At 45.8% G+C, this 17,585-nt stretch overlaps 1 protein-coding gene across 1 annotated transcript in view; it reads right to left on the reverse strand.

The window, feature by feature from the left end:
- Nucleotides 1–17,585, reverse strand: part of SLC39A11 (solute carrier family 39 member 11) — a 564,735-nt gene that overhangs the window by 543,654 nt on the left and 3,496 nt on the right. The gene's annotated exons all lie outside the window — the stretch shown is intronic.

The following is a 17,585-nucleotide window of genomic DNA, read 5'->3' on the forward strand; positions in this document are numbered from 1 at the left end:
GCAGTAAAATCCCACACCATTAGTAAATGTAAGGTCAACTGTAAGTTCAGCTCAGGGCTTCCTAGCAGCCCTGTTTAGTGAAGTGTGATTTTTTTTTTTTTAAACAAAAACAAGCAAAGATTTGGAAAAAAATGCTTTAGACCTAACTTTACAATTATTATAACATGAGATGTTCCAGGGTCCTTGAATAAATGCTGAGTTTTAGGGAAATGATTCCAAGGGACCAAGAGTTGGTAGAAACAATTTCAAGGCAGAGAAGACTGATTCTACAAGCCGGGCATGGTGGCTTATGCCTGTAACCCCAGCACTTTGGGAGGCCGAGGTGGGTGGATTGCCTGAGGTCAAGAGTTCAAGACCAGCCTGGCCAACATGGTGAAACCCCGTCTCTACTAAAAATACAAAAAATTAGCCAGGTGTAGTGGCGAGCGCCTGTAATCCCAGCTACTCGGGAGGCTGAGACAGGAGAATGGGTTGAACCCAGGAGGCGGAGATTGCAGTGAGCTGAGATTGTGCCATTGCACTCCAGCCTGGGCAACAAGAGTGAAATTTCATCTCAAAAAAAAAAAAAACAACACAAAAAAACGCAAAAAAACAAAAAACAAAAACAAAAAACAAAGACTAATTCTACAGTACTCATGACCCTGCAACCAGGGAAACTGCCTGTAGGGAGGCCAGAGTCCAAAGCAGCCACCTGTAACCTGAAAATGAAATGCAGACCCAGGCATCTGTGGGTCTTCATCAGCAGGATGACCATTCTAAGGCTAAAAGACAGGCCTTCAAATCTGATGCTATAATTCCATCCAAGTACACAGTTAGGTTTCTACCATAGGGAAAGCTATTCTCCACTTTTTGAAGTATCTGTTTCAAAGATAACTTGCTCTCTGGTTTTCTTTTATCTAAAAGAGAGAATCAACATGCTAATTTAAAGGTTAACATCATTTTAATTCAAAAATTTTAGTCTCTTCCATATTTAATGATGAAGACAAATCTGCTGGGTGCTGGGAGGGAATAAAAAGTAATGCACCCCATTGATTTCAGAGTATCTGATCACTTGGGTTATGCAAGCTGCTACTTACCTGCCATTAGCATGGGTAGTTAAGTGCTGATTAAACCTAAGTGGACTCAGTGAAAAAGATATTGGGAAAAATAATATAATATCATGGCCTATGTTGAATGATGTTAGCTCATGTTTCAGTAACAGAGTTGGGTAATATCGGATGTGTAGATGAAGCTTTAGCAGGGCTGGGCACGGTGGCTCATGCCTGTAATCTCAGCACTTTGGGAGGCTGAGGTGGGTGGATTACCTGAGGTCAGGAGTTCAAGACCAGCCTGGCCAACATGGGGAAACCATGTCTCTACTAAGAAGACAAAAATTAGCCGGGTGTGGTGGTGTGTGCCTGCAATCCCAGCTACTCAGGAGGCTGAGGCAGGAGAATCGCTTGAACCCGGGAGCGGAGGTTGCAGTGAGCCAAGATCACGCCACTGCACTTCAGCCTGGGTGACAGTGCAAGACTCCATCTCAAAAAAAAAAAAAAAGAAAAAGAAACTTAAGTGGGGTTCATACCATAGCATGGCAGAGGGACACTGGAGAATAAAATGGCATGCAGAGAGGAACACGCAGGCTGGTGGATGGGGCTTCTAGACCTGGCAGTGAACTGGAATCTATTTGCTTACACAAATTTAACCTTCTCTCCATGACGGAATACAAGTGTTTTTTGCCGAAACTCGCAGCCCCAGCTGCCCTAGATGAGGAGCACCGTGCTGGAAAAGTGCACAGGCTGATCACAGAGACAGGTAGGAAGCAAAGGACTGTTAAAATACATGTTCTGGGCTGGGGATGGTGGCTCACACCTGTGATCTCAGCACTTTGGGAGGCCGAGGCTGGGGAATCGCTTGAGCCCAGGATTTTGAGACTAGCCTAGGCAATATGGTGGGACCCTGCCTCTTTAAAAAAAAAGAAAAAAAAGAAAAGAAAAGAAAAGAAAGAAAAAAAGATTCATATTCCTGATCAGCTCTGAATGTGACTATTCAATGAAGACAGTAAAGTTACAGTGTAAGGCACACATGACCTTTGGCCTTGCTAAAGAACAGTGGCTGAAGGTCTAGCAAACATAATGCTTGTCTTAGGTTACCTGTTGATTTAAAAACAACAACAACAACAAAAACCCATACAAATAGTAAAATATAAAAACAAATTAATGTTTTATAGACCCTGGGGAAAAGAATTTTCAGCAAAGTACAAAAATTTAAAGCATTCCTTTCTTTAATTTTGTAATTCTTTACTGTAGAACAGCTCAAAATATCAGTTCTGTTTTAAGTAACAGAATTAATAACAGCAGGGAAACGTAATTTGGATTGTAAAATTCTTGCTTTAATAAAAATTCTTTAAACAGTGAAAAAAAAGAAAGAAAGAAAGGTGGCAAGAGAATCATCAAAAGTTTCCATAGATGGTTGGGAAGATCTGATTAGTGTTTCCAAAATGCTTATCATTCTAAGAATCCCAATAGCTGGCAAGCCAAGCAGTGGAACTTACAGTAACGACAATCAATCACTTGTCTCATCCACATTTTTGCCAAATTGAAAAACACCAAATTTCCCATCAAACGTTCTGTCAGAGTAAACCTTTACCTAAGTGCTTGTTTTGCTTTTAATATGTGAATTTCTGGGAACATTCCCATGGGCAGTCTCTAATTTTTTTTTTTTTTTTTTTTGAGATGGAGTTTTGCTTTTTCACCCGGGCTGGAGTGCAGTGGCACGATCTTGGCTCACTGCAACCTCCGCCTCCTGGGTTCAAGTGATTCTCCTGTCGTAGCCTCCCAAGTAGCAGGGATTACAGGCACGTGCCACCATGCCCAGCTAATTTTTGTATTTTTAGTGGAGATGGGTTTTTGCCATGTTGGCCAGGCAGGTCTTGAACTCTTGACCTCAGGTGATCTGCCTGCCTCAGAGTCCCAAAGTGTTGGGATTACAGGCATGAGCCACCATGCTCAGCCAATTTTTCATCATCTCTCTCTTTCCTGGACAGGCTGGGTTGGGGGGAGGCACAGGGAAAGAACACCTCTTTGCTTAGATATTGGTGTCTAGTGGGGATACTAAATTCATTTCCTGATCCTGCTAGGCCTGGAAGCAGGAAAGAGATGTCCTGGTTAGAGATAAAATTGTCCTATCCTTTTAGAAAAGCCTGTTAAGGAATATGATGCAAAGCCACCTTCGACGAAATCTGAAATGATACCCCACAGCTTTGTCCACTCCAATTATTCAGTGACAGGGCCTCCAGTTGCTTAAGCCATAGAGAAGGCCCCTTTGCAGTGGGAGTCACCGAAGACAGAAAGGGAAGCCCAGGATGAACCCAGTCCTAAGGGCTGCTGGGGGCCACCAAATAAGACTGTTTTAGCCCTGGACACAGAGGGAGACACAGTCATCCCAGATCCTTACAAAGCATACATTGCCAAGGACCCCGAAGGAAATCTGCTAGTCTTAAGAGAGGAAGACCCACGACCAGCTCTCTGGGACTACCTGTCAACTCAGCAGGTGCAGCCAGGGAGCAGCCATGCTTCTTCTGCCTTCCCAGTGGGCTGGGCTATCAGTTCCTGGGAGGGTTCCTGTCCCCATGTTAAGGGGATATGCACATTGCTGAATACGCTGATATCTTTTTCATGGGTATGATTTTTTAACAAGAAAGCTAAATGGTTCTCGTGTAACATAACTGAAACAGTTTGGCTGTGTCCCCACCCAAATCTCATCTTGAACTGCAGCTCCCATAATCCCCATGTGTTGTGGAAAGGACCCAGTGGGAGGTAATTGAATCATGGGGGTGGTTACCTCCATGCTGTTCTCGTGATAGCGAGTGAGTTCTCACGAGATTTGATGGTTTTATAAGGGGTTGTCCCCACTTCGCTCTGCACTTCTCCTTGCTGCTGGCATGTGAAGAAGGGCGTGTTTGCTTCCCCTTCTGCCATGATTGTAAGTTTCCTGAGGCCTCCCCAGCGATGTTGAACTTTGAGTTAATTAAACCTCTTTCCTTCATAAATTATCCAGTCTCGGGTATGTCTTTATTAGCAGCGTGAGAACAAACTAATACAATAACCCAAGGCTTGGTGGCTTTCTTAACATTAACCAGCATTCCGCTTCTCCGGAGACATGGATGGTGTTCTAAGGCTCTCAAGTTCCCAACTTGTACCTTCACTCTAGTTTGTGCTCCCAAGCACATGCACACATAAACACACACATAATGTACATGCATATAGGTGGCACGACAGAACACGTGTGTGATGCTTCACATGTATGACGCCCTCCCCTTGTCTGCTGCCCTGCTCCAGCCCATTTCCATGGCTCAGTCTACTTCTGCTCATCTTGTTTGCTTAAGTACCATGGATGTGAAAGACACGCTCACGTGTGTGTGATATTCATGCACATACATGTTAGGCACACATGATGCACATGTGTACATGGGAGGCATGTGTGTGACATGTACACACAGTATACATCCTATATTGCCCGGCAAGACCTCAGTGCAGAGATTCTCCAGCAGCTTTAAACAGAGGGTGATAAGTATAATTTGACTAACTCATCTCAAATCTAGGGATATTTAGTCTTTTTTTTGAGACAGAATTTCTCTTTTTTTTGAGACAGAATTTCGCTTTTTTTGCCCAGGCTGGAGTGCAGTGGTGCGATCTTGGCTCACTGCAACCCCCACCTCCAGGTTCAAGTGATTCACCTGCCTCAGCCTCCCGAGTAACTGGGATTACAGGCACGTGCCATCATGCTCAGCTAATTTTTTTTGTATTTTTAGTAGAGATGGGGTTTCACCTCGATGGCCAGGCTGGTCTTGAACTCCTGACCCCAGGTGATCCACCCACCTTGGCCTCCCAAAGTGCTGGGATTACAGGCGTGAGCCACCCCGCCTGGCTAGTTAGTCATTTTTTCTAGACTGCTGCCACAATAGGGAGGAGGACATTATGCATAAACTAATTTTTTACCCAGAGAATTCCATGCTAGATCACAGACTGCATGCCTAGCATGCCCAGCCCCAGCCAGCTGTCCCTGCCTCAATTCAACAACAACAACAAAAAGGGTTGGCAAAAGGGTGTGATGGCTTCCTACAAATCACCCCCACCAGTCCATCGGCATAAAGCACTTGTACTGCTAACAGCAACATTTTTGCATAAGAAAAATGATACAATTTCTTCACAGAAAAATCACTGAAAATAATTCTTAAATTGAGTCTCATCAATGACAGCATCCTAACAGACATTTCTTCCCCCTGGCCCCCCGGACCACGCTTCTTAATACAAATCCAAGGCTGAACCCTATGGGGAAGCTGTGATACTCTGCCAGTGAGAAAATGAATGGCTGCTGTCTTCCTTGCCCGTGAGCACACCTCTGCAAAAGAGTCTCTTAAACAGAAAGGAAACCCTCCCCTTGTCCATGGTCCTGCTTGTTCATTTCCGTGGCTTGGGATATCTACCTTGGCTCATCTTGTTTGCTTAAGTATCAGCCAGTGTGTGATGGGGAAGAGAGTATTGTTATATCTTCCTTTGAGGAACAGAAGTCTGATCTCCAGGGTTCATTCTCAAGATTAATTAAAGCTAGCCTAGTCTCAGCTGTGCTGCCAGCCCAGCGTGCTAGACACTCACAGAGCAAAGGCTTGGGTGGAAGGAAGACTTACTTTGTTTGCCTTCAGCTTAAGCACTTTTTGGCAGATGAAAATCCTGTCCTAAATGTCTCTTCCAAACTCCCAGGTGGGTGGGCTCGGGAGATGACAGACCACAGCTGTTCCACTTTTCTTCTCTGCACCTTCACGTGACCACCTGTCTCCAAGGGTTTGCAAGCTCGAAGGTAGCAGAACATGCAACTTCAGCCATACCATGTGGCCTCCTCGAAGGTCTGTCTTTGCAGCCCAGGAAACCTGTTGCTTCTTGGTTTTAAATGGAACATTTCTAGTCCAGCTGAGCTGACACAAAATCTGGCTGGATACCAGTAATATGGTTCTGGGATGTTGGGCAGACGTGGAAATGGGTATTTAGAGAGTTTGGGATTTTGAGGGCTTCCTTCCTGCCTCCAGGACCAATAAAGTAAATGTTAATTGCTGGAGAAGAACCAAGGTGAGGCACTGATGTGGCAGGTTGCTTCAGCAGACCTGCCAGCAGGTTTTCAGAGATCAGCTTCACCTTAAAGAGTGTCAAGGTCAGTGGAGGCCCACTTTGCTCTCGGCAAAGTCAAGACAGGAGACCAGCTAGCTGCCTTTGAGCAGGGAGTCTCACATGTTTAAAATTTAGCAATTAGAGTTTGTTTCCTTTAACTATGCCCTTGATCTGGCTTTCAAAACAATGTCCCCTTATAGTTTATATTTAAAATTTTAACTTCAGCACTTTGGAAGGCTGAGGCAGGAAGATTACTCGAGCCTAGCAGTTCAAGATCAGCCTGGGCAACACAGAGGACCCTCATCTCTACAAAAAAAAATTTTTTAATCAGCCAGGTGTAGTGGTGAACACCTGTAGTTTTAGCTGCTTGGGAGGCGGAGGCAGGAGGATAACTTGAACCTGGGAGGTTGAGGCTGCAGTGATCCATGATTACGCCATTGCACTCCAACCTGGGTGATAGAGACTCTGTCTCTAAAAATAAAATATAAAAATAAAAATAAGATACAAATTTAAAATGCCTTTTTATTTTTATTTATTTATTTGAGATGGAGTCTCACTCTGTTGCCCAGGCTGGAGTGCAATGGCCGATCTCAGCTCACTGCAACCTCTGCCTCCCGGGTTCAAGCAATTCTCGTGTCTCAGCTTCCCCAGTAGCTGGGATTACAGGAGTGTGCCACCACACCCAGCTAATTTTTGTATTTTAGTAGAGACAGGGTTTCACCATGTTGGTCAGGCTGGTCTTGAATGCCTGATCTCAAGTGATCCACCCGCCTCGGCCTTAAAATCCCTTTTTAGAGAGGCATTTGAGAATTCCACAATATTTCCTTTAAACAACTCGAAAGGGACACTTTGTTTTCATAAAATGCGGTTGGGAAGCAATTTCGAAGGAGTCAACAAAGGCATTTCATCCCAGGGTGGATGGAGCAGAGCCAGGTCTCATTCTTTTTCTCCATCTCTCCCTCCTTTTGGTCTTGTCTGCCCTTTGACAGAAACAATTTAATATGTAGCTGAGCAGAGGAAAAGGGCTCCTAGTTAGAACAGCCAGCTAAGACAGGGTTCCCATTAACTTGGAGGGGTCAACCAGCCAGCTTAGCCAGCTCACAGAGGTCTCATATGCACGCTCTGATTGCCAATAAAAAGTAGCAGCAGACAATTCAAGGGCAAAGACCCAGGAAAGTCTCCATTCGAGGGTCCAACAACCTGAGATCCATCTCATCAGTAAAGAGCAGGGCGTGGAGTACAGGGAGCTGACATTTAGAACTCGTTAAAATCTAGTATAATCTGAACAGTGCATTGTTCCTGAAGCCTTCCTACTCCTGATTTCATAGCTAATCTATCCATCACTTTCTGGCTGTCACTCACCCATAAACAACTGCGCATTTTTATAAACAGTAGATCAATCATGATCAAAGGAAACTGAACACTCTTTCCACATGGCTCCCACACACACCTCACCCCCGCTCTGTCCTTTTGGGTGGTGCTGAGAAGCCTTTGAGATCACCCCAGTCTTTGAAGACTAAATGGAGACAAGGAAGCTTGGGACATCCAGGAAAAGCCTTCAGCAGCCCTGACTGCAAAAACAGTTTCAATTATGTGATGTGATTGATGGTTTTAACATGTCAAGAATAGGTGTGCACATGGTCCACAGCTAGAATTTTTATTATTATTATTATTATTATTATTTGAGACAGAGTCTTGCTCTGTCACCCAGACTGGAGTGCAATGGTGTGATCTCAGCTCACAGCAACCTTCACCTCCCGGGTTCAAGCAATTCTCCTGCCTCCCCAGTAGCTGGGATTATAGGCGTGCGCCACCATGCCTGGCTAATTTTTATATTTTTAGTAGAGATGGGTTTTCACTGTGTTGGCCAGGCTGGTCTCGAATCTCTAACGTCAAGTGATCCACCCACCTCAGCCTCCCAAGGTGCTGGGATTACAGGCATGAGCCACCGTGCTTATTATTATTATTATTATTGTGGTATTTTTGAATGATTATTCTTACTAATATGTCATCTCTGCATGTCCAGTATTTTGATAAAACAGTTAAAACTGCGTTTGCCTTCTAATGAGACTTTGTGACTGGCTGTGTTTCTCTGTCAGATGAATTTACCTTCCTATTTGCTGTTAAAAGTGATTGTATAATCCTAATCCTATAAAACAAGCAGCAAATGTTTCTTTTTAGTGACTTGCTTTTCAAAAAATTTACAAGTGTACCATTTTATAGCTATCTTCACACAAAATCATATTCTCAATCAAAGAGACTCAGATTGAAGTTTGTTCATTAGGCGAGTTAGGTGAACTCACCTCTGTCCCCTGCCTCTGAAAAATATCCTACATGCTCAGGAAAGAGGGCCAGAGTCCTAAGTGACATAACCTACACTTTCCAAGTTCCCTAAAGCCCTGAACTAGAAATAGGCTTTAAAATTTCACAATTTGTTTTAAAACTCTAAGCCCAACAAAAAGCCTACAAAGTCTTTTCTAGATGTTACCAAGGTCTTTGCTATCATTTGCCTGAGAGCAAAAGAAAAAAACAAAAGAAAAACCTTGAAAATTGGCAACTACTGGTGAATCCCATTTTGTCCACAGACTGATTTTTTTTTTAAAGATGGTGTCTTGCTCTGTTGCCCAGGCTGCACTGCAGTGGCATGATCTCGGTTCACTGCAACCTCCGTCTCCTGGGTTCCAGTGATTCTCCTGCCTCAGCCTCCCAAGTAGCTGGGATTACACGCACCTGCTACCATGCCCGGCTAATTTTTTTGTATTTTTAGTAGAGACGGGTTTTGCCATGTTGGCCAGGCTGGTCTCGAACTCTTGACCTCAGGTGATCCACCCGCCTCAGCTTCTCAAAGTGCCAGGATTACAGGTGTGAGCCACCACACCCAGCCACAGAGACTAATTTTTAATGGCCCCATCTGATTTCTTCCAGATTTTGTAGCCTAGTTTAAACAGAATGTCTGCTTAAGTCATCGTCAAGCAGATGACAAAGGGATGCCCTAAAAGTGCCATAAAGATGCACCAGGTCTCAGTGACAGCAAAGCTGACTATAGACAAATGCCAAGAGTTTAGAAATTAGGCCCCCAAAACCAAGTTGTTACCATCTTCTCATCTTTCACTCAAATCCAAAACATAACAAATTTCCAGTTGCTTAAGTTAGAGTAAATTAGACACTAACATCAGAAAAAAATTAGCTGATCGTTCATTATGTACCAAGCCCTCCCTGTTCTAAGCACTTAATATGCATCATCTCATTCAATTCCCATAAGAGCTCTCTGAAGTAGGTGCTACTTTTATTCCCATTACACAGATGAGCAAACTGAGGCATAGCATACTTGCATCACTTGCCCAGAACCTGCGCTCTTTTTTTTTTTTTTTTTGAGACAGAGTCTTGCTCTGTCGCCCAGGCTGGAGTGCAGTGGTGCGATCTTGGCTCACCACAACCTCTGCCTCCTGAGTTCACGCCATTCTCCTGCCTCAGCCTCCCAAGTAGCTGGGACTACAGGCGCCCGCCACCACACCCGGCTAATTTTTTTGTGTTTTTTAGTAGAGATGGGGTTTCACCGTGTTAGCCAGGATGGTCTTGATATCCTGACCTCGTGATCCGCCCACCTCAGCCTCCCGAAGTGCTGTGATTACAAGCGTGAGCCACCACGCCCAGCCAGAACCTGTACTCTTACCCACTTCTCCACATTGCATGACCACCTACAGAAAGTGTGAGCTTGAGCAAGTGCCTGACCTTCCAGAGACCATGCTTCCTCGTTTGCAAAACAGGGATAACACCAAGTACCTCAAGGAATTCTGTAACGATCAGATGATAAAAAATACTGAAGACAGTTTGTCACATTATCAGACATAGAGAGAGGTACCCAGTACATATTAGCGTCCCTTCACCTTTAATCAGAGCAAACGAAGACCAGAAATGTTTTGGTTGTTAAACAGCTGATCATTTTCCAAAATGCTAATATTAAACCACGGCTTCTAATCCTGCCATCGGTAGAAAGCTTGGCCAGCACTAACAAAACCAGCCATGTGACTCAAGATGAAAGCAAATCGGAGTGCAGAAAAGTAAATGCAATTAGCTGGCTACCTGATAAGGTGGCACACGCTGCACAAAGAGTGTTCCTTTCTGGCTAGAGGACTTTACTCCTCTGTTAACCCTAATTCAATGGTCTCTACCACACGGGACCAGGAATAAACTTCCACCTCCCTAAACAGAGCTTCATCTTGCCAAAGCATTCTGGAAACTTAGCAGTTCATGGTATGTTACAAATCGCTGAGCTCTTTGCCTCCTCCCTCCAGTGTGGGACCACGGTTGGGCTGGGGCCTGGTGCTCACCATAGAGGGAGAAGCGTGCAGTGAATCCTGGGTTTATCACCATCTGCACTGCTCCAGGGTCCAGCTGGAGACAGATGGCACACTCGCAAGGGTAGCTGAAACGAATGGAATGAAGGAGCTACATACAGAGGTGGGGGCAGGCGCAAAAGAGCCACCAAGAGACGGATGAGGTGCCTGGAGACTGGGCACCGGAATAAGGGAATAAAAAGGCTTAAAAGGGACAGAAGCCTTCTCTAACTCCATAAGGAACATTCAAAAGTCCAGACTTCACATTGTTTGAGGGGGAGGGAAGGGCTGATGTTAGACATGAATACAAATATGAATGAATTCAGCATTTCTGACACTAGACTAAATCAATCTGGTCATTTTCTTTCTCTCATTTAAGAATTGTAGGGTAACGCGTAGTTGGAATATTTACGTATTTTTCTTTTTAACATATCAGGAAGTTACCTTATTACAAAGTTAAATTTGTATTCAGGCACTCAATGATTATTGAGCGTCTACTGTGTGACAGAGATTTAGAAGCTGAGAATTTAGTAAGAAAGACAAAAGAGCAGAAGACAGGTACAGTGGTGCACGCCTGTAGTCCCACCTACTTGTGAGGCTGTCGGGAGGATCCTTTGAGCCCAGGAGTTCGAGACCAACCTAGGAAACATAGCAAGACCCTGTCTCTAAATAAATAAATAAATAAATAAATAAATAAATAAATAAAAGACCAACCTGGGAAACATAGCAAGACCCTGTCTATAAATAAATAAATAAATAAATAAATAAATAAATAAATAAATAAATGACAGACAGACCAGGTCTCTGCTCCTTGTTGTGAGAGAGACACTCAGCAAACACACATAAATAGATGAACATGTAATTTCAATACCGTGACAAATGCTATGATGAAAATGCATAAGCAGGCCAGGCGCAGTGAGTGGCTCACGCCCGTAGTCCCAACGCTTTGGGGGGCCGAGGTGGGCGAATCACCTGGGGTCAGGAGTTCGAGACCAGCCTGGCCAGCATGGTGAAATCCGTCTCTACTCAAAATACAAAAATTAGCTGGGTGTGGTAGCACACACCTGTAATCCCAGCTACTTGGGAGGCTGAGGTGGGAGAATCACTTGATACCAGGAGGTGGAGGTTGCAGTGAGCCGATACGGCGCCACTGCACTCTAGCCTAGGTGGCACCACGGCACTCTAGCCTAGGCGACAAGAGTGAAACGCCCTCTCAAAACAAAAAAGAAAAAGAAAATGCATAAGCAGTAAAGAGTGGGGGTCAAAGGCCTGGGTTTGAGAGCCACACAGCTGGTTTATATCTCAACTCTGCTACTTCCTCAATGATTTGGGGCAAATTACACAACCTCCCTTGGCCCCAATTTCCTCTTCAGTGAAGTGGAGATAACAGCAGGATCTGAAGCAGGCATGGTGGCTCATCCCTGTAATCCCAGCACTTAAACCGAGGCGGGAAGACTGCTTGAGCCCAAGACTTTGAGACCAGCTTAGGCAAAAAAAATAGCCAGGTGTGATGGCACACACTTGTGGTCCCAGCTACTCAGGAGGCTAAGGTGGGAGAATCACTTGAGCCCAAGTGGTCAAGGCTACAGTGAGCTGTGATCGCACCACTGCACTCCAGCCTGGGCAACAGAGCCAGAGAAAAAAAAGGACAGGATCAAGATAGTTCACTTTCAAGGTTTATAAGCGTGATAACAGTGGCTGACATGTATTGAGCTGTTGATAAATACTAGCTTTTATTATTTTAGACGGGTGGTTCATCTGCAGAAGAAACAGCACAAGCAATGGCTTTAGGAAGGAGGGAGCCAAAGCTTGTTTATGAAGCAGGAAGAAGACCAGGGAGGCCAGAGTAGAGTGAGGGAGCAGGAGAGTGGGGTCAGATACGGTCAGGCCACGCAGGGACTTGAAGGTCTTTGATGGGAGTTTGCATCTGGCCAAGAGGGATGGGCAGCCGGGGGAGGTTTTAAGCAGAGGATACACAAAACCTGGTTTCCACTTTTAAAAGTCGGCTTTGTAGCAAGGAGCATGAACTAAAATGGGTGAAAAGTAGAGGCTGGGTACGGTGGCTCACGCTGATAATCCCAGCAGTTTGGGAGGCTGAGGCAGAAGGCTCATTTGAGGCCAGAAGTTCAATACCAGCCTGGGCAACATAGTGAAACCCTGTCTCTATAAAAAATGCAAAAATTAGGCCAGATGCAGTGGCTCATGCCTATAATCTCAGCACTTTGGGAGGCTGAGGAGGGCAGATCGCCTGAGCTCGGGAGTTCAAGACCAGCCTGGACAATATGGCGAAACCCCTTCTCTACCAAAAACACAAAAATTAGCCAGGCACGGTGGCACATGCTTGTGGCCCCACCTACTCGGGAGGCTGAGGTGGGAGGATTGCTTGAGCCTGGAGGTGGAGGTTGCAGTGAGCTGAGATCCTGCCACTGCACTCCAGCCTGGGTGACAAAGCAAGACCCCCTCTCAAAAAAAAAAGATTAAAAATTAGCCAGTTGTGGTGGCACACACCTGTTGTCCCAGCTACTCAGGAGGCTTAGGTGGGAGGATCGCTTGAGCCTGGAAGGTCAAGGCTGCAGGGAGCTGTGATTGTGCCACTGCACTCCAGTCTGGGTAACAGAGCAAGATTCTATAGAAACAAAGAGAGAAAGAAAGAAAGGAAAAGAAAAGAAAAAGAAAAGGAAAGAAAAGGAAAGAAAAGAAAAGAAAAGAAAAGGGCGTGGTAGCTCACAACTGTAATCCCAGCATTTTGGGTGGCCGAGGTGAGCGGATCACTTGAGGCCAGGAGTTCGAGGCCAGCCTGGCCAACATGGTGAAACCCTGTCTCTACTAAAAATACAAAAATTAACCAGGTGTGGTAGTGAGTGCCTGTAATCCCAGCTACTTGGGAGGCTGAGGCAGGAGAATCGCTTGAACCCGGGAGGTGGAAGTTGCAGTGAGCCGAGATCATGCCACTGCACTCCAGCCTGGGTGACAGAGCAAGACTCCATCTCAAAAAAAAAAAAAAAAAAAAAAAAAAGTAAAGAAAGAAAGGATGAGAAACTGTTAATCTGGACCAGTGGAAATGGAAAAAGAGCAGGAGTCACCAAACCATGGCCCAAGAGCCAAAATGGGCCCTTCGCCTGTTGTATTAAATACAGTTGGCCCTTTCAGCAACATGCGTTTAAACCGCACGGGTCCACTTTTTTCTGATTTTTTTCAACCAAACACTGATTGGAAATAGAGAATTTGTGGGAGGCGAAACCCGTATATATGGAAGGTCCACTTTTCATACTCACAGGTTTCACAGGGCTGACTGCAGGCCTTGAGTATGCACGAATTTGGAGATATGCAGGGGTCCTGGATCCAATCCCCCTCGGATACTGGGGGATGCCTGTAAAGTCTTACTGGACACAGCCACACCCATCTGCTGGTGTGCTGCCTGTTGCTGCTTTGGGGCGACAACGGCTTTGCCGAATTGTGTTGACAGAGACTGCAAGGTTGGCCGGGTGCAGTGGTTCATGCCTGTAATCCCAGCACTTTGGGAGGCTGAGATGGGCGGATCACTTGAGGTCAGGAGTTTGACACCAGCCTGGCCAACATGGTGAAACTCCATCTTTACCGCCCCCCCCCCCAAAAAAGACAGAGACCGCAGGGTCTGCAAAGTCCACTTACTATCTGGCTCTTTATAGCAAAAGCTGATCCATCTGTGTTTTGGAGGAAGAGCCTATAGGGCTTGTGAAAGCACTGGGTATGCAGAGTGAGAGAGAGACGGAAGACTTCCTGAGTCTGAGCCATGAATAGCTGGGCGGTGCCATTTCTTGAGATAGGAATGACTTGGAGTGAGGGCCTAGGAGGGGCACTAAGAAGAGAGTTGTTATTCTGGATGTGTTAAATTTGAGATGTCTCTTAGACATCCAAGTGGAGTTTCTTTTCTTTTTTGGAGACAGAATCTCACTCTGTCACCCAGGCTGGAGTGCAATGGCACGATCTTGGCTCACTGCAACCTCTGCCTCCTGGGTTCAAGCAATTCTCCTGCCTCAGCCTCCTGAGTAGCTGGGACTACAGGTGCTCACCACCATGCCTGGTTAATTTTTGTATTTTTTCAGTAGACACAGGGTTTCACTATGTTGGCCAGGTTGGTCTCGAACTCCTGGCCTCAGGAGATCCTTTGGGAGGCCTTGGCCTCCCAAAGTGCTGGGATTACAGGCATGAGCCACCGTCGCCGGCTCCAAGTGGAGTTCTAAGGAGGCAGCCAGATGTACAAGGCAGGAGCACAGGCGCAGGAGGAACAAATGTAGGAGTTTCTGCAAACATGCCTGCCTGGCTGTTTGTTGAAGGCAGAGTCTCAGGTATCTGCAAACAGTTAAGTCAAATAACCACCCCTTCTACCACAAATGTCACCTCCAGTAGACACAGGCTGATAAACTGCCATAAAGATAAGATGTCAAGACAACTACATTAGGGCTCTCTTGATCCCATTGGCATCTCAGCCAAGAGCAAACACCAAATGTCCGAATCCCACTGAGTAATAGTGTGGAATTCAACCTCCTGTTCTGCCCCGGATGTTATTGACAGTGTATCCCTTACTACATCAAATTTCCCTTTCTTTCCTCCCCTGTTTGTTAATTTGTGATCAATTTCCAATTTCCTCTCCTTTCCTTTTTTCTTCCTTCTCACTTTCACCCTTTCCATTTCTCCTAGCTTAGCTAGAGTTAAATTTCTTATTTTCATTTTCCTGGGTAATTTTGTCTCTCCCATTTATTGTCTCTTCTCCAGGTATCCCCAGCTTTTATTCCCTCCTAAGTTTATCAGAGAATGCCCCTTCATCCAACATCATCAGGGCCCAGGTACAAGATTCAGCAGGTTCACTCTTCAGAGTCTATATGGACGTGCCAAAAACGCAGCCACCTTACATCAAAGAGGAGGTATTGGAAGAAGGGTTGAAGTGGATGTGAGATGAGATGGGTTAGAATTGTCTTACTGCTTTTATTATTTCAATTATTAGACAACTGAGGGCGAAAGGCCCTTCTGCCTTTTCCAATGCATCCTTTGTGTAGACACTGTGATTATGTAACATATACGCTCGGCATATTTTGCAAATATTTATTGAATCATTTGGTTTGACAGCCAAGATCTATGGGACCCGTGCTCCCAGATGCTAGATCACAGATTGCATAAGGAAAGAACATGTGGTGTCTACAAAATCTGCAATGTTGAAACTCTCCACTTTGGGCATTATCCTGGCTTGCTTTCTATATTTCTATTAAAAAGTAAAGAGAGCTGGGTACAGTGGCTCACACCTGTAATCCTAGCACTTTGGGAGGCTGAGGCAGGAAGATGGCTTGAGGCCAGGAGTTCAAGACCAGCCTGGGCAACATAGTGAGACCCCCATCTCTACAAAAAATTTAGAAATTAGCTGGATGTAGTAGTGCATTCCTGTGGTCCCAGCTACTCCAGAGGCTGAGGTGGGAGGACCACTTGGGCCCAGGAGGTCAAGGCTGCAGTGAGCTGTGATCATGCTACTGTACTCCAGTCTCAAATAAATAAATAAATAAATAAATAAATAACAGGAGAAATCTGTCTGCTCAATGTTCTGAATAAGAGTATACTGATCGGGACTGGGCACTGTGGCTCATGCCTGTAATACCAACACTTTGGGAGGCTCAGGCGGGCAGACCACCTGAGGTCAGGAGTTTGAGACCAGCCTGGCCAAAATGGTGAAACCCTGTCTCTACTAAAAATACAAAAAATTAGCCGGGTGTGGTAGTGCACACCTGTAGTCCCAGCTACTCGGGAGACTGAGGCACGAGAACTGCTTGAGCCTGGGATGGGAAGGCTGCACTGAGCTGAGATCGTGCCATTGCTCTCCAGCCTGGGTGAAAGAGTGAGACTCCGTCTCAAAAAAAAAAAAAGAGTGTGCCGATGGGTCTAAAGAAACTAAAATGTCAGAATATATCCACTGCGTTGAAAGACTGTCCTCCAGCATGCAGATGCTTGGCTACCAGGCATGGCCACCCCATGTGTCATCTGCCCCCAAATCACTGGATAGCCATTCCAGCTTGGGTGCCCAAACTGACTGCAGAGACCCACCCTTAGGCAGAGATCAGGAAGCAGTGTGGGTACCATCCGAATGGTGCTCACAATTGTTTGAGCCATCTGTCTCTTGGTATTCTGAAATCTTCTTTGAAGCTAATAATGTGACAATGCAGAAAGATCAAGGACTTCTAGAGCCAGGGGATCTGAAGACAGGCACCTGTGTGAACTCACGCAGGTTGCTTGACGCTAAGGTTATCACACAACACACATGAACTCATCCCTATACCAGAACTAAACTATGGCAATAAGGTGAAAAGGTGCCTCTTTCACTCAGGTACCTCCCAATACCTTGAGAAAAAAAGACTCCAGGTTCTCATCTCTGTCTTGCTGTCCCCAGCACAGTGCCTGGTCCGGCTGTGGAAGCTGAGTTCTTTGCACCCGATCCGAGGTTTTGATGGTCCCAGCTGATATGCAGAAGGGAGAGGAAGGGGGTGGTGCTGTCCTGGGAGGCAGAGAACAAGGAAAGGAGCCACGGAGAGGAAAGAGTTAAAGACACATTTCCTCCAGGGCCAGGAGCTTTCCCAGTGACCAGGCAGTCAGGTGACAGCTTCTGTCAGTGCTCAGTTCTGCAGGCAGAGGAACAACAGTGGCATCTTCAGGCCAGTCAGATGAACTTGGCCAGGGAAATACAGAGGAAAGGCAGGGAACACCCTGATTTCAAACCACACTCTGGACTGGGTGAGGTGGCTCACACCTGTAACCCCAGCATATGGGAGGCTGAGGCGGGAGGATCCCTCTAGCCCACGAGTTCGAGACCAGCCTGGGCAACAGAGTGAGGCCCTGTCTTTACACAAAAATTAAAAAATTAGCCAGGCATGGTGGTGCACACCTGTAATCCCAGCTACTAGGGAGGCAGAGGTGGGAGGATTGCTTGAGCCCAAGAGGTGGAGGCTTCAGTGAGCTGTGATTGCACCCCTGCACTCCAGCCTGGGCAACAGTGAGACCCTGTCTCAAAACACACACACACACACACACACACACACACACACACACACTCTGCAGTGTTGACAGCTGGCCAGTTTGTCTTTTC

This window comes from Pongo abelii, chromosome 19, assembly GCF_028885655.2.
Source record: "Pongo abelii isolate AG06213 chromosome 19, NHGRI_mPonAbe1-v2.0_pri, whole genome shotgun sequence".
Classification (NCBI taxonomy): domain Eukaryota; kingdom Metazoa; phylum Chordata; class Mammalia; order Primates; family Hominidae; genus Pongo; species Pongo abelii.